General features: G+C 47.6%; 1 long non-coding RNA gene across 5 annotated transcripts; it reads left to right on the forward strand.

Annotated features, from left to right (window-relative positions):
- Positions 1-213: 213 nt before the first annotated feature.
- Positions 214-17,345, forward strand: LOC128341570 (uncharacterized). Of its 5 annotated transcripts, none has more exons than XR_008314459.1 (5): positions 214-318; positions 1,481-6,659; positions 7,959-8,160; positions 10,555-10,619; positions 13,213-17,345. It is a non-coding gene; the product is annotated as an uncharacterized LOC128341570 (long non-coding RNA). The 5 variants fall into 5 exon arrangements; XR_008314460.1 differs by having other exon boundaries at positions 6,574-6,659; XR_008314457.1 differs by having other exon boundaries at positions 1,481-8,160.
- Positions 17,346-17,991: the final 646 nt, after the last annotated feature.

Consider the following 17,991-nt stretch of genomic DNA (forward strand, 5'->3'; position numbering starts at 1 on the left):
AGGGGCACCTCATGTGACTCCCCATTGCCCCCTGCCCAGCCCCATAGCCCCTCAGCCACTTGCCCTCTTCGCCGTCTCTCCTGCTTGTTCTGCTGGCCCGCAATGGAAGCAGCAGGCAAGCTGCAAAGAGCTCCTTTTCTCCCGCCTCTCAGATGATCGGCGGGTGGGCGGGGCTTCCAGGGAGGCCTCCGTGTAGGCCGCAGTGAAGCCTGAACTCGAGTAGGGCCCAAGCCAGCCAGGAAGGAGGAGGCAGCCAGAGTGTTCTCTGCAGCAGAAGACCCCTTGCTGCCCTGCTCAACCCAGACCAGCATTTGCCAGGTAGAGTGTGAACTCTTTTTTGTGGTTACCTTTCCCGCCCCCCCCTCCATATATAGGGATCTGCTTGCCATAGGGCTTGGATATGGGGGGGAGGGACCGAGAATTCTCTAAATATTTATTTTGAAACAGCTTGGAAAATTTGCTGACTTAAAAAAAAACTATCTAAAAAGTCCTATAAGTGGCTTGTTTCATGGCAGAAAATTGCAAAAACTTCTGGAACAGTATTTTATTAATTTTATTTATTCATTCATTCATTTATAAATGCACTTATGTTCAAGTTGTTTTGCAACCCAGAAGGTCTGAGTGAGAACTGTGAAGCATGTGTGGTGCTTTTATTTTATTTTTCTTGTGTGTGAACTGCTCCCCAATAACTTGCAGGGACTTCAGGGTAAATCTGGCCAACATGTGAATGCAGCACCTCCATTCCAGAGGAGATGTGTCTTAAAGGGCTTTAAAAGCCTCCTGTGAAAAACCTCCTGCAATCAAACTTGACTGAATTTGTTCAGAATTCTGGGAAAACAAACATAGGTTCACCCTGCATGGTTGAAAGTCTCCTTTGCTAATCTGCAGCGAGGGGCCCATTTTAATAATTCATCTTTCTAGTGTGTTCTAGGCATTAAAAGTAATACAAATGTATAGTACTCAATGTATATCACTATATATTGTGACGTGTGTGTGTGTATTCAGTGAAATGTATTTGCAGGCAGCATACTTATTTTGGAATATCAGACTTAAATCCTTGGGGGCCTGGGGTGTGCGGAGGCCCTGGACTTTGGGGCGGGGGGCATTTTAAAATCTTGTCTCTGGGCCCACTCCAACCTTGCTACGCCCCTGCTGCTTCATCACAACTGCACTGCCTCAAATGGTAAAGGGCAAATTGTTACAGAATAATTTTCTGTACTGGAGTAAGAGAGTAGCTGTCTTCTGTTAGCTAGGTTCTCTATTATGCAATGCTAGCTCCAGGTTTAGTGCCAGGGTGGGGAGGCTTGACAGGGTTGGACGAGATGTCCTTAGTAGCCCGGCTCCCTGAATTGGCCTACCTTGTTGCCTCTGTCACCACTGCTTGCTTCCTTGCCCTCTCCCTCTGGGACCAATCCACGTGGCCCAGAGAGGGAGAGGTGAATGGTTCTTCTGGCTCCTGTTACTGCTTTCTCATTTGCAGGGGGCAGGTGAGCATACAGGGTCAGCAAAGAGGAGACGTGGCTGGCCTATGGAGCTTCAGGAGCTGGCAGTGGACCTCTTGCTGGATTGTAGGTCTTGCTCGTGCCCAACTATGCTGTCCTCTGATGCCGGCTTGGCATCTTTGCAAATCTCTTTAAAATCTATCATAAACTGTCTATGGCTCATCTGTCACTGCTTATTTGAAAAAGAAAGTTCACTTGCAAAGACTCCCAAATATACCTGTCTTTCCAGAATATCTACCTGGCAGTTAAAATAACAAAGAGTCTGGTGTCAAACGAACACATATTGTAGCACTTTGGTGGACTACAGCCAATCAGTTGCATGCAATATTATCCTGGGTGGCAGGTACAGAGGAGAAGAAAAACAGCTTATCTTATATACATTCCAGCTCTACACAGAATTGACACAGACTTCACCTCTTGTGTTTCAAGGCCATTTGACTCCACTGTTTTTGACAATTCTGTGTAGAGCTGGAATGTATATAAGATAAGCCCAGTGACAATTCACAGCAGCAGCAATGGGTGATAACAAGATCCTCCTAGCCATGCTAAGTTAATTAACCCTGAATGTGACAGGAAACCGTTGTCTTGATTCAAGCTTGAATAGATAGAATCAAAGAATAAATTCTAACTCAGCTGTTATAGCTGCAAAGGTGCTAAGATACAAGAGAGTGTTCTAATTTATTCTTACAGACCTATTCCTATTCATGAGCAGATAAGCTTTCAGGTTTCACAGAGCTAAACATCACCAGCCTGAAGCAGAACTCTTTGAAACTTGAAAATGTGTCTAATCGACAAGCATTTGTTATCCTAATAACGTACTGACACTACAGCTGCCACGAAAAATCATGAGTGTAAAAAAAATGCTGATATGTTATTTTGACCAGCAAAATGAGTTATTCTATTCTGATAATTTTGTGCAGTTTCTGTATTTATTTATTTATTTTATTTATTTTTACATTTCTATACCGCCTTTCGTTAAAAGAAAACCCCAAGGCAGTTTACAAAAATTAAAACATACAATAAAAGCAGTAAAAACATCAAGCTAAAAACATATAAACAAGCATAAAAACACGACAACATAACAGATAAAAACACAGAGAAGCCGCAGTAAAGACGATCATGTAAAAGCCTGGGTAAAAAGCCAAGTCTTTAAAAGCTTTCTAAAAGCCGTGATGGAGTCTGAGGAACGAATGGCCACCGGGAGAGCATTCCAGAGTCTAGGGGCAGCAACAGAGAAGGCCCTGTCCCGAGTGCACGAAAGCCGGGCCTCTCTCATTGTCGGCACCTGGAGCAGGGCCCCCTCAGATGTCCTTGTCAAGCGGGCAGCAACCCTTGGGAGCAGGCGGTCCCTCAAATACCCCGGGCCCAAACCGTTAAGGGCTTTAAAGGTCAAAACCAGCACCTTGAATTGGACCCGGAAACGAACCGGCAGCCAGTGCAGCTCTTTCAAAATGGGGGTGATATGTTCCCAACGGGCAGCTCCAGATAACACCCTCACTGCCGCGTTTTGCACTAGCTGCAGTTTCTGGATATTCTTCAAGGGCAGCCCCACGTAGAGTGCATTACAGTAATCCAGCCGCGACGTGACTAAGGTGTGGGTAACCGTGGCCAGATCTGCCTTCTCGAGAAAGGGACGCAGCTGGCACACCAGCCGAAGCCGTGCAAAGGCACCCCTGGCCACCGCCTCCACCTGAGCTTCCAAAAGCAGAGCCTGGTCCAGTAGTACCCCCAAGTTGCGTACTTGCTCCTTCAAGGGGAGTGCAACCCCATCCAGAACCAGTAAAATCTCCTCATCCCGACTGGCTCTCCTACTGACCAACAGTACCTCCGTCTTATCTGGATTCAATTTCAGTTTGTTAGCCCACATCCAACCCATCACGGCCTCCAGCCTCCAATTCAGGACATCCACCGCCTCCCTAGGATCAGATGACAAGGAGAGATAGAGCTGAGTGTCATCCGCATATTGCTGACAACTCAGTCCAAATCCCCGGATGACCTCTCCCAGGGGCTTCATGTAGATGTTAAACAGCATGGGGGACAAGACCGATCCCTGCGGGACCCCACAGGCCAACGGCCACGGGGCCGAGCAGTAGTCCCCCAGCACCACCTTCTGGACCCTCCCCTCAAGAAAGGACCGGAACCACTGCAACGCAGTGCCTCCGATTCCCATACTTGAGAGGCGGCCCAGAAGGATACCATGGTCGATGGTATCGAACGCCGCTGAGAGGTCCAGCAGAACCAACAGGGACGCACTCCCCCTGTCTAGTTCCCGGCATAGGTCATCCACTAGAGCGACCAAGGCAGTCTCAGTACCATACCTGGGGCGGAAGCCAGATTGAAAAGGGTCCAGATAATCCATATCATCCAAGACCCTCTGCAGCTGGGACGCCACCACACGCTCCATCACCTTGCCCAAAAAGGGAAGGTTAGATACAGGTCTATAGTTGTCCAGGTTGGAGGGATCAAGGGAGGGCTTTTTTAATAGTGGTCTTACCACCGCCTCCTTGAGGCATGATGGCATCCTGCCCTCCCTTAATGAAGCATTAACGATCACCTCCAACCATCTGCCTGTCCCCTCCCTGGCAGCTTTTATTAACCATGAAGGGCAAGGGTCAAGAGCGCACGAAGTCGCCTGCACACTGCCGAGAATCTTGTCCACATCCTCAGGCCGCACCAACTGAAAAGAATCCAACACAACGGGACCAGATGGTACCAAAGGCATGTCTGCCGGAACTGCCAAAACTCTGGAGTCCAGGTTAGCATGGATGCAAGCGACTTTATCTGCAAAGCAACAGGCAAACCGATCACAAAGAGCTGTAGATGACTCCTCCCCCATTGTCTGGGGGGATGTGTGGAGCAAGGTTTTCACCACACGAAACAGCTCTGTTTGTCTGCACTGAGCAGACGCAATGGAGGCGGAGAAAAAGCATTTCTTCGCCGCCCCCACCGCCACAGCATAGTCCCTAAAATGGGCTCTAGCCCGTGTTCGGTCGGATTCGTGACGACTCTTCCTCCAGCGTCGCTCCAGCCGTCGCCCGAGTTGCTTCATCGCCCTAAGCTCCGAGGAAAACCAAGGAGCCGAACGGGCTCCACCAAGCCGGAGAGGGCGTTTAGGAGCAACCGTGTCAACAGCCCGGGCCATCTCTCCATTCCAGAGATCAACCAAGGCCTCGACAGGGTCACCAGCTCTGGACACTGGAAACTCCCCGAGGGCCGTCTGAAATCCGAGCGGATCCATAAGCCGCCCGGGGCGGACCATCTTAATCGGCCCACCACCCCTGCAGAGGGCAGACGGAGCAGTCAAACTAAACCCCACCAGGTGATGATCTGTCCATGACAAGGGAGTGGTCTCAAATTCCCCCACCTCCAGATCATTTATTTCCCAGTCGGCAAAAACCAGATCCAGAGTGTGTCCCACCACGTGGGTAGGGCCCGATACCAATTGAGACAGGCCCATGGTTGCCATGGAGGCCATGAAATCCTGAGCCGCACCCACTAGGGGGGCCTCAGCGTGGACATTGAAATCCCCCAAAACAATAAGCCTGGGGGAACCCAAGGCCACCTCCGAGACCACCCCCACCAGCTCAGGTAGGGAGACTGAAGTGCAGCGGGGTGGTCGGTACACCAGCAGAATCCCCAGCCTATCTCGGAGGCCCACCCTCAAGGAAAAACACTCGAAATTCTGAGATTGCCTGACCGGGCACCTGGAAACGGGGAGAGTCTCTCGAAAGATGACTGCAACGCCTCCTCCCCGACCCTCGAGGTGGGGCTACTGCATGATCTGGAAACCTGGAGGACAAAGCTGAGAGAGACCGACCCCGCCCAGCGCATCCAACCAGGTCTCCGTCACATATACCAGGTCAGCACGCTCATCCACAATCAGATCGTGGATGAGAGATGTTTTTGCGTTAACTGACCTGGCATTCAGCAGCAGCACCCTAATCCTCGAAGGAGTGTTCTCAGAGCTCCCTAGGGTCAGAGGGTTGGGAGAAGGGCCGGAAAAAGGAACAGACCTCAATTGCCTGGACCGATTTCCCCTGTAACGGCCCGCCCAACTCCCACTGCCATACCTCCCTCTGCCCGCTACCCGTGATATTGCCGCCCCCACTCCAGACCCACTTTTTCGCTCTCCCAGGCACATCTCCCCAGACTAACCCACCACGGCCACTTGGCTTAATAAAAACCAGAACCAGGCTGATGTAAACTCCTTCTAGCTTCTCGATTAAGGGAAGACGGATCTTCAGGCAGAGGAGAGAGATCTTCTGGGCCCCCAGGCAGCTCGCCCCATGGCTGAGAGCCACAAGGACGAGAGCCCCTGGGCCAGCCTGCCCTATATAATGGCAGAAGCCCCAGCTCAGCAGCAGCCCAGGAGATGTAACACACCTGGAGAAGAGTATTTAAAAAGAAGAAGCCTGAGCTGAAGATGATTGGACAGCAAGGGGGTGTGTGTCTGTGAGTGAGTGAGTGAGTGAGAGAGAGAGAGAAAGAGAGAGATCAGTGCCAGTGCCAGTGCCAGTGCCAGTGCCACAGCTGGCCAAGTAAGCACAGGCCCAAGGATTCACCCAGGATATTGACTCTCCTTGTGGTAACTCTATATTTTGTTATCTTTCTGTGTGACTCTATGGTCCAATTTGGATGACAAGTGATACCATAGGTATGCTTATCTGAGGTTAACCTCGGAAGCCACAAATCATGCCACAGATGATACGGCAGCTCCAGTTTCTTTGCCTCCATCAGCAATCTCCCTCCCTCTTCCACTTCCTCTTCCACCGAGCGTGTCATTTGACCAGCAACCATTGACTGTGAAATTTGGAGTGGGAGGGGTTGCTCATGGGAGGAGCTTCAGCGCAAATCCCAGGTGGCCGCATTCAGATGGCACGATGGGGTTAGCAGAGCTCCGTTTCCAGCAACCTGCCCAACTTCAAGCCGAAGATTCAATCTGCAGTTTAGAGGCAACAGCGGGGTGGCGGTTGTGGGATTTCCCCACATCCGGACAAAGAGAAACACCGACCTCAGGTAAGTGTAACTGAGGGTTGGCATGTCGTCTGAATGAGGCCTGTGTTTTCTTTAGGGCTGGCACCACAACCGGGCCAAATACCAGGATGGGTCCAACTTCCTTGTTGTGGAGTAGTTGCCGTGTGAGTTACATGTATACAGGTAAGAAAATATAGAATAATGTAATGACACTATTTTCTTTTCTATATATGTAACACTACATGTTCTTTAGAGCTAGTGCTACAAGGTGAGCCAAGTTGGGCACCACCTGAGGGCCCATGCAAGGGTTCATCTGGGATCTGGCCAATCCCTTAGTGGTGGAGAAGGTGCTGCACAAGTTGCATATGTAGAGATAATGAAATATGAAATCATGTAGTCATTCTCATGACTGAACTGGGGAGGCAGGCGCCTACCTGCCTCCCCACACAGGATCAATTCTCCCCACTAGGTTCTGCCGCTCACACAGCCAGGTGTTCCTGCCACTCAGCATTGTGCAAGCTCAGGCTGCAGGCTGACTGGGGTAGAAGGGCACGCTTGCAGCTTTCGACCGCAGCATTAGTCTGGGTAAAAAAACTTGGGCTACCCGGCAGGGCAGCACCAAGATTGGGTCCAAGCAACCCTACCCAGGTGGGGCTGTGCAAGCCTGGGTAGGGCTGCTTGTGTGCATGCCCTCTATGTTTTCTTATCTCTATATGCAACTGGAGCAGCAGATCCTCCTTGTCCCGCCCTCCCTCCTTCCCAGCCAATAATAATGCAAAGACCTTTGAAAGGAAAGGAAACTGGCCAGTGGGAGTGGGAAGACTCAAAGCTGATGGTGAAGGTCTGCACTTTGAGGGCTGGGGAATAAAGAGAAAGACTGCTGCCACTATCCAGTAAGCTCTTGTGGGTGGGCACCTGCACCTATATATATGTGTGACTACTTATATGCTGCTCCTCCACCATGATGGCATTGCCTAGTCCCTCAGACCTGTGCCTGACTTGGCTTACCTGTGGTATTGGCCATGGAGGCAGTGGTGTGTGTGTGTGTGGGGGGGACTTCCTCTACCTGCACATCACTGAGGAATCATGGCCTAGATAATTGTGGCTGTGTTAAATCATTAGTTTGTATTTAAAAATGGCTTCAGTGACTTAACAGCTTCATCAAGTGCTGCCAGCACGTTGTTAAACAGTGAATTTTAATCCACATTCTGGCCATTTAAAAGTCTCACACATGCACTTAGAGGATTATTAATCACTCACTCACTCATTCATTCCTGGTTGTTAGACTGAGGTGGCTTCTGTGGATGGTATCAACAGCATGATAGCCTCTTCACCATACAAGAATGTTCCTGAAAGGAAAACACAATCTTCGCTTCTCTAGTGGGGCTCCTTTTTCTCACTGTCATCTTAAGGATAGAGACTGCTTTCCCCAAGTGTGCATACATCAAAACTTACAGCCTAAACCTGTGTTTTTCTGCACAGAAACAGCGGCATGTGGGATCCAGCATTCTCTTGTGGTGATGCCAGATTTGCCTCTGCTGTGTCTGCTGATAAAGAGGTCCTGCATAATCGCTAGTTTCTACAGTTGTGCTGTGCAAGGTGCATACAGAGTGGAGCATTTCATTCAATGCAGTGTTGGTGGAGCAGCCTATGACTCCTGCGTGGCCTGTGCCGGACTGTCCTGGTAATATGTAGTAGGGAGACTGTGGAGCTCTAGGAACAACTGATATGGCAAATGGGGTAGAGCTAAATGGCTCCCATTCACAAGTCTAGCATGGGATGCCACTGCAGAAGAAACTTCTGTTTGAATCACAAGTGCTGAAAACAATCCATAGGATCTAGGGATGTGCAGAACATTTCGACATTGAAATGTTTCAGCTTGAAACGGGATGTTTCGAGTGTTTCACACTCGAAACAAAACAACCTCTTAATAAAAAGCCATTTTGAGCTTGGAACAAAACAACCCCATTTTGATTGAAATGTTTTGATGTTTCAAGCACCATTTTGGAGGTCTGTTTTTCCCTGGCTGTTTGGTTTTCTGATTGGTTTGCAATCTCCTTGCTTCTTCATTGGCTTGTTATCATACAAATGAAGTGTTGTCATGGGCACTCATTGGCTGGGGGGAGAGAGGAGGGAGGGGGGACACAAAAAGAGGGAATTTCAAAATGTATTCAAAGGGACTGGGAGGCAGAGAGAGCCCTTATACTGTGCCTCTCTTGAAGGACACATCAGGAGGAGAGGAGAAAGAAAGGTTTGATTTTGTAGTTTTCTCAGCACCAAGTATAATATGCTTTGCTATTGCTGCTATAACTATCTGGTTTTGCAGGATTTCAAATTGACGAAGGCAGAACTTGGGTGCCTGCCTGCCTTTCTTGAGTTGTGGTTTGTTTTGTTTGTGAGATAGTGTTCTGGTGAGAAACGGACAGTGGAAGCACTGTGTGTTTGTGTAATTGTTGTGATGAGTTCCATGTCTGGCCTTGAGGCCAACTGGTGCTTCACTCACTGCTCTGGTATGCTCTGCAATTTCATTGGAAGATGTACTCAGTCAAAATGTGGCTGAAATTGCTCTAGTTGAGTGTATGGTTATGCTTGCTTCTAAGGGTGCTGCTGTGGCAGTTGTTGCAATGCCAGGAGGTAAGGAGTCATAATTGTGTGTGAGGCTTGTGCCAGTGATGTTACTGCAGCACCGGCACTGTGGCTGGCAGTGGATTCTGGGCCAGTGATTCTTTTTTGGCCATTTTTGGACTGTGTTTGAAATGTGTGTTCTGTGTTGGGAGAGACAGATTACCTTTTACTGTGTGCTTCTGCAATGTTTTTCAAGGCAGGGTTGCAAAATGCATTGCAAATTTAAATGCAAAGCTTCTGTGTATGCACTCTGTGAGTGCAGCTTGTTCTGGCATGGCAATAGGGAATGTCAGGTCTTCCCGCTGGGCACAGGCAGGCCTGAGTACTCACCCAATCAGGGGGCCAAGAAGACGGAGGCAATACAGCCCCTGGGTATAGGCAAAGTGAGCCGGGACCCTACACAGTTGCCAGGGAGAGCCAGGACACACAGGAACCCACAGACTGTGGATGGGCCAGCATGGCCCAACAGGCTGCCTCCTGGTGGCAAACTGGAGAAGGCAGGGTCTCCACAGCTGGCAAGACAGGCAACAGCTGATGGAGGGAGGATGCAGGCAGCTACATTGGAGAGGACAGAGTCAGAAGAGGGTGGTTGGGATTGCCCTGATTGCAGGGATTTATTTAAGGCTTTGATGGCCAAGGATGAGGAGGTCTGGAGAGATGGGAGTGAATTGTACCTAGAGTCTCCTGGTGAGGAGCAGTCTTACCCCTGACAGCTGGTAGAGGAAAAGGGTGACAATTAACCCCCTCACCAGCACTCCTGAGGCCATTTCCACAGCCTATGAACAGGATCAGAGGAAGCGAGGTGGTTGGATACTGTGATTCCAAGCCAGTGCATGACAGGGAACAACGGGAAAACTCAAAACACCCCATTGTTCTCCATGGGTATCTCCTAGGGACACCAAAGTAGGTGGTGTGGTAGGGCATGATGGGTGGTACCTACCACCCAACCCACAAAAGAAATGGGGTTTTTAAATGTTTGTTAAAAATCAAGTGGGTAATTTTTAACAAACTTTTAACCATGGGATCCAATGGGGGTTTGGGGAAAAGGTTAAAAATCTCCTGCTTGCTCATTTTTCTTGTGGGTTGGGTCACCTGCCATTACCTACCACCTAAGCCACTTTGGTGTCTGTAGGAGCTACCCATGGGGAACAACAGGGTGTTTGAATTTCCCCCATTGTTCCCTATGGCCAAAATACTTGAATCATTTCAAATTTGTTTTGTCAAAACAGCCAGCTTGAGCACTATTTTTTTAAAAACCACCACAACGTTTTGGCCATTTGTGTTTCATTTCGGGCATGAAACAAAACGCAAAATCTGTTGCATGCACATCCCTAATAAGATCTATTGATAACACGGTGCACTGAACTAATGTTTCTCTTTCTTGTCTGTATCCATTGCTATGCATAACCTTGAATTTTTGTTTGTTTAATGGTAACAATATGATTCTGTCCAGAAGAGCCACAGTTCCCCGCCAAAGTTTGCATGCAGCTGCAGAATGATCCTATCCATGTTTACTAAGTAAGTGTATTGATCTGAATGCAACTTATTTCTAAGTATGCTGAGGACCAACAAGACAGCATGTTCCTCACTTAGGATTGTTGTAGACAGAAGACCTCTTTGTGGGAGATTCAGTGGGGTTGCATAAGAAGTTATTCTTGAGCATCTGCACCTAGCAGTTCTTGCCCTAGTCTATCCTGCTATTTTCTGTCTGCACCAAGGCAGTCACTGGGGGGTGCACTCTTCCCCTTTCCCTTCCTAACACTCCCACTGCCCCTGTCACTTTCACCACCCCCAAGCTGCTTAAATGTGCATATTTTAGAAAGCACATTTTACTTTTTTATTTAAATATCCAGTTTACTGTACTTTTGACTTTGCAATATTCACCCACCTCCACCCCACACATGCCTCACACATGCTTCTCTTGAAATTCTTGTGGAACTTGGATTGAAAATCATCAAGTTTCTCCTTGTTCTCTGGATTTCTTTGCTACTGTCGTAATGAATTACTTTCTGATTTTTTAAAAAAAAATTGTTTCCTTTTCCTCCTGCCCGATTGTTCCCCTGTCAAGACTTGACTGCAATCTTATACACAGTCACCTGTAAGTAAGTAAGTTCCATTTAAGTTAATGGGTCTTACTTATGAGTAAACATGCATCAGTTGTGCATCAATTTCATCCTTAAAAGAAATTGTATATTGTATTGCTACTCTTTTGATTACTGGGATTGTGGAAGAATAAGTTCTATAATGTTAATACTATCTATCTATCTATCTATCTATCTATCTATCTATCTATCTATCTATCTATCTATCTATCTATAATGCTTGTTAGGGGAACCCAGAAGGGGATCAGAGGAGGAGGAGGATAATTAGGTGTCGCAACCTGAAGAAAAGGGCATGAAGGCTGCCACCCTCAGCTGTTCTCGCCTCTTTCCCCTATGCTTCAGGCATAAGCTAGAATGGGAAACCACTAAAATGCTTTTAAATAAGAGAGTTTATTTCTCATTGGAATGGGATGAAAGCCAGAAGCATGGTAGACCCTTGTGAGGCCATTATACCATAGGATTTTAAAGTTTTGAGCTTTGCCTTTTGGCCATTTAAATCTTCCCATTACTATCTCAGAGGCGTGTGTGCAAACCATGTAGCAAATAAGCATTCCTTTGAAGTGACTAAAATAATCTCCTACTTCTATGAAAATTGAATCAAGAGCAACAGCAACAGTTGTTTGGAGGGACACAACAAAAAAGGAAATACTATCCTGCCGTACCCTCCACAGTGACTGTCAACTGGGTTGCCGTTGGGCGCAAGAGCCATCTGACACCCCCTTTACTGAGTCGAGCAACTGGATTGAGTTGGAATGCAAGGATCGCTCGCTGCCTCTCCTCCATTGACAGCAGCTGGGTTGTTGCTGGGTATGAGGGCCACTCCCCACCCTCCCCACTGAGTACAGAAGTACATTGCTGCTGTGTGCGAGGGATGCCCACTGCCCCCTCCACCATACTCAATTGCTGGGTTGCCACTGGGTGCGAGGGCCGCCTGACACCCCCTCCACAGTACGCAGCAACTGGGTTGCCATTGGGCATGAGGCCTGCCTGCCGGCATCTGCCTGGCATCTGCATTGTTGCTGGGTGCAAGAACTGCCTGCCACCCTACTAAGTGCAAGGACTTAGTGCAAGCCACTAAGTGCAAGGACCATACTTTACCCTCTCTATGGGGCTGCTCACTGTCCCTCCTTCTCCACCAAACCCCAGCACCTGGGTTGCCATAGAAGGGACAGAGACAGAAGAAATGGGGAAAGGCCCTCAGCTGTGGCCACAGTTACACAGAGAGCAAGGAAGGAGGCTCCGTGACCGAGGAGGCTGTAATGGGGAATGCCTGAAATCTTCCAGCTCCGAGCATGCCCTCCCCCCCCCCCCCGTCTCCTGCTTCTTCCAGACAAGGTCAGGAATGAGGGAGGCAGGCAGCTAATAGGATCAGGGCTCCCAGCTAGACAATGGAGGCCTGAGCTCCCTGGGCCCAGTGCTAACAATGCCAATGATCAAACAGCCCCACACACTCCCCTAGTACTGTGGTCCCAATCCAAATTGGGCCACCTTGTAACTGCTTTTAGTAAAAGTAATGGACATTGAACGATCCATTCACAGATCTCCCAAGTTATGTCTAGGTAACAGCTGGTTTTATGAGGGAATTACTTTTCATTTAAAATACTAGTATCTAGCCCTCGTGGGTTTAAAGCAAAAGCTTGACAAGCACAACAGCAGCAAGTATTAAAGGATTAAAGAAAGGTGGCCAGTAAAAATACATCAAAATACATTTTTATATTCTAATTACTTGATGTTTTATACCAGTTTCATCATTTTCTGAGGCCTGAATAATGACTTTGAGCCTTTCGTGCTGCAAACTACTGAATAATAGTCACAAAATGGCAGGATTATGTTTTCAAGGAAGAGCTGAACAGACGGGAAACACTTTTTTTTTTCCATTTGAGAGGGAGGAAATATTCCACCAAGCTTGGCAATAGTAGCACAACAATAGACAGCAGAGAAAAAAATGCGGCAGAACTGCAGGCAAAGTAAATTGCTTTCTTCGCATAATGTGTTTCTTATTCTTCCAGGTGGCTCTGATGCTCAAGTCCCAACTGAATGAGTTTCAATTGTCTGAGTCTCTACACTGATGGAAGGTCAACAAGGAGCGGGAAGGAACAATAGTGAATTGCGGCAGCGGTGGGGGGGAGACTGATGTGTTCTCATGCAGGACACTTGATAATGGCCACAGCCTTTTTACCAGATGGGTGACTGCACTCCATTGACATACCAACAGTTGCTGAAAATCTGGGTAGTGCAGAGGAGGAAATGTGGGGCAAATGCTGGAAGGAAAGCCATATTCTAGAAGGGTGTGCCTTGTTTTAAAGCTGCAGCTCCAAAAAACTGTGTCGTTCCCACATCTCTGTTCCTCCCTGCATTGTCATGTTGCATCTGTCCAGGCAGCCAGTACTTCTGTTACAGTCCTCTTCACAGTCTGCAATGCAGCCATCCCTCTCTCAGTCCTTCTCCAAACTCACTTAGACTCAGTTCAGACATAACAGGAAACCAGAGGTCCCTTCACTTCCAGTATCCTAACCCAAACATCTGAATTCAGGGAAATGGTGTTTGGGGGGGGGGGACGACGACGACACGTGGCTTCCTTTGCCAAATTCCACTCTGAACCTTCAGTCAGAGAGGAGTTTCACCACCACAAACTCCATTTCTGCGGTGCCAGTGTTACATCTGAACCCGCGGTTGGACCCACAGCTCTATGTTACGTCTGAACTGTCCTAATGTCTCCATCCTTTCTCTTTCTGTCTCCAAACTCCCCAAAATCAGGTTGTTACTGCAACTGTTGGAGAGTGTCTCCTGAAAAACATGTGGTACAACAATCAAAAGAGGATTGATTGTTCTATGGGGTACAATGAATGGAACTGCCTCAATGGGGTCAAGGTTCTACAAGGATCTAGTTAGTTTGATAACTATAGATTTGGGAGTGATTTGTTTCCAGTTACACAGTGCAGCATCCAGAGATGAACAGTATCTGCAGTTTAAACTTTCAATTCTCAATTAGTAAATCAAACATGAAAGTTTTATAGTGACGAATAAAACTTAGTCATGTTCAAGTTCTGGTTAAATCAAATTCAAATGAGCCCTGAGCTGAGCTTCTCTTAGTCCCACTTCAGACATTATGAATTACCTATGCAGAACGCTCTTCAGTTTAGGAAAAAGCACACCAAAGCTTGTTGACCATTGCCTACATAGCTGAGTAGTCCCATTTTAGGAGTGAAACCTACATGTTGTACAAGCCAGACTGTTACATAGCCTGAGACTTGTGCCTTGAATTGACTTGCCTGGGATGGCAGGAACTGTGCCCATCTCTAACAATTTGCATCTTAGAGCAAACCAGGAACCTAAGGTCCCCAAACAAAAGAGTTCTGAATGGACCAACTCAACCCATCTTAATGCAATCAGGACAATTCCATGCCATTGGTCAACTGGCTTATCAAAAACTGCAATTTTTTTGATTTTTTTAACCTTCCTATTCATTTAGCTTCTCTGACCAGCTTTCCAGAAATTAGCAGGTGCACCTTGTTTCATTGTCCTTTGAAGAAACCTTTTTCAGAAACATCCTCGGTTTTTGTTCAAGGCTCCCTGTTCTTTGTTTTGTCCCATATAATTTCCCCTGGATCTCTGATCCAAGTGTGATTTCCAGAGCAGACTTGCTGACAGATGCTCTGTCCATGTCTCCCCTGAAAATTCCAGTTTGGGTGCTCTGCTACTGCCAAGATTGCTGGCATAGGCAGTGCTTGAGTCTCCCCTGGACTTCATGAATCAGGCACTGGCCTTGTACTCCTGCTCCCTGGGACTTTTACACACAGCAGGCTTTACCACCAGTTTACCGTGAGGCTTTACTGTGAACTTGAAGCTGTCCCCAAGAAATGACGCAAAAAGTGGATTGTTTTACCCTGGATATAAATCGGACTACACTTTAATGCACAGTGGAAAACCCAAATTGTCTGTCAACTGCTCCCCAATAACTCTCAGAGACTTCAGGGTAAATCTGGCTGATATGTGAACACACCCCCTGCATTCTGGAGGATATGTGAGTTAAAGGGCTTTAAAAGCCTCATGTGAAAAACTTCCTGGCTCCAGCCCAGTGAAGACTTTCCTGTGGCTTGGAATATCAGAAGCTCTCACTTGAATTCACCACCCCCTTGAGATTTCTTCCCTTCACAACAGAACTGGGAAGGTAATGCTGCAATTTCATCCTTCCTTCCTCCTCATTCCCTCTACTTTCAGTTTCTCAGCCACCACTTGACTTCATGCCACTGTCCTGAGACAAAATCTCCCCCCTTCTCTTACTCTCACCCCTCTGTTGCTGGGATAACCAACTCCCTTCAGATCCATCCTGATGACCAATATTTACTGGCTGTTCATTGTGTTTTCTTTGTTGTAATGAAATGTTTCTTTGGAATAGTTGTGGCCTCCTGGCTCCTTTGTACAATAGGATGCCTTACAATGATGCTCCACTGTCCAGACAAAAAAATTGCAGTCATGCACATTGCTCTGGTTGAGTAAAAGTAGGGATGTGTGTGGCTTTGAACAATATTTTGAAGTTGGCATGTCTTTGTGGCAGATTTGGGGCAGAAAAGGGGTTCTAAGGGCAGAAGAGTGGGGCAGGTAGTAGTGCCCCAATGGGTGCCTGCTACCACCCAGATTTCAAAGAAACTGGTGAAAGGGGTGATTTTTAAAAATTGTTTGAAGTTGGCACATCTTTAAGCTTTTCCCCCATAGGGAATAATGGGGATTTCAGCAGCTGGATAACTCTATTCTGGGGGCACCAGGGTGGCCCAGAGTGGGTTGTGGTTCTGCACATGTTCTGTCCCTCTCCCCCCACCGACCTCCCTTCATGCATATACTCTTTGGCCTGTTTGGGCCTTCCCCCTCTGGCGTGGTGGCCATTTTGGAGGCCACCATGCCTTGCAATTGGCCTCTGTGTAACCCAGGCCATGCAGAGGCCAATTGCGCAGGCACGGCGGCCTCCAAACTGGCCACCGTGCTGGAGGGGGAAGGCCCAAATGGGCTGAAGAGTTTGGTGGGGATAGACATGAAGGGAGGCTGGCGGGGGGAGGGGGAACCTCCACGGACCCAGCCCCCACTGCCTCCAACAACTCCCTCAAAGGGGGTAAGTAATATGTGTGTGTGTGTGTGTGTGTGTGTGTGTGTAAATAATTTTTTTTAAAAAAAAAATGTCCGTGAACCTCCTGAAAAGTCGGGGGTTGTTCAGTCCAGGGTCGGACCAAAAAGGGGATGATTTGGTTTGATCCCGAATGGTCGAACCGAACCAGTTCAACTTTGAACACATTCAACGTTGAACCTATTTGCACATCCATAGTGACAGGAGCAAAAAGCAACCCATGTGATGTGAGAGCTGGATGACTGGGTCCTACATTGGTCCATCTGGCTGAGACAATATAGTCTCTCATGCCTTTTTGTTTCCAGAAGGGAATCTCATCTGTGGCTCACACTTGTAATTTTTGTCCATCTGACCACTGCCGCTCCGTGGGCCTAGGGCTCTGTCTCATGGGGGAACTTCATGGCAATCACAATTGCCCCATGATGTGTTGTCCTCCTTTCTGCTGCTGTTGCCAGATAGTTAAAGAGCTGCTCTGTGGACTGAGCAGGGTGGGTCAAGACCTGTCTGCTCTTCCTCTTTGACTTCTTACACAGTTGTTATTGGCCAGCCATGCAAAGTGTGAGTGGCTTTGGTCTTATCATTCCACTAGCTGAGTTCACACCTGGCTTGCCTGGTTCCTATCCTCTGTCTGTGCTTTCTGCCATCTGAGTTGCAGAAGCTTGAAATGTGTTTTGAGTGTGCGTCCTGTTTTTAGTGAGTTGCTGAGACAGAAAGTAATTGCCACACTACTGTAACTGGTTTTAATTCACAGCTTTGTGTAATGTTTTCCAAATGAAAAACATGTGGGTGCATTTGCGACTGAGGGCATTTGGGGCTGAGGGCTCTCTTTATGGTTTACGGTGGGCAAAAGTGTGTTTTCCTGAAAAATACTGGTGATTTTCCTGCAGATTGGTGCATGCTGGTGGTGTTGCCATGGATGCGGATCCGAACTATATGCCAACATGAGGATAACCAGGATGCTGGTGTAATGGGAGTATAGGTTTCCCTGATGAATCAAATAAATGGGTGATTAACTGATTGAAACTGCTTCAGTTTGCACACCAATATGACTGGAATGTGAATTGCAATTCTAAAAGTGTCGATTGGGATTGATTGGCACTTAGTTCAGAATTCTCCACAAACCTTTTAGCCTGGGGGCACAATAACTAAGTTTAGTGCTGAATGTGGGCACAGTCCTTTCCTTAATGTTATTTTGATACTCTGTACATGTTAATGCTAGCTCCCTAGTGAAGCAGTAGATAAGCTGCATCAGCCCCAACATTGTGCCTTCCTGTCTTTGTGAAAGGGGTAACAGCTGCTGGTTACATTAGCTGTAGGACGTAAGCTTCAAAAATGTAGAGGAGATGCATTCACATATCTCCCAAATTTGGGAGGGGGAGTTTTTAAGTGGCTCAGTTATATTAATACTCATGGGAAAGAACGGAAAGACATATAATGCTCATGGGGGTGGAATGGAGCGTCTTGTCAGCTGCCTGAAGCTGTTCATGGGAAGGTCAATAGCATGGCAGCAAGTAGAACCAGAGATGTGACCCTACAGGAACCAAGAATGCGGCAAAATCTGCAAAGTGTCCCGTCCAGCTTTTATGTGGATAAATGATTTAGACAGTTGTATTAAAATGCAAATTCCTGTCTTGCTTCCTAGTTTATCATCTGACTCGTTATACAATTT

This window comes from Hemicordylus capensis, chromosome 2, assembly GCF_027244095.1.
Source record: "Hemicordylus capensis ecotype Gifberg chromosome 2, rHemCap1.1.pri, whole genome shotgun sequence".
Taxonomy (NCBI): Eukaryota; Metazoa; Chordata; class Lepidosauria; order Squamata; family Cordylidae; genus Hemicordylus; species Hemicordylus capensis.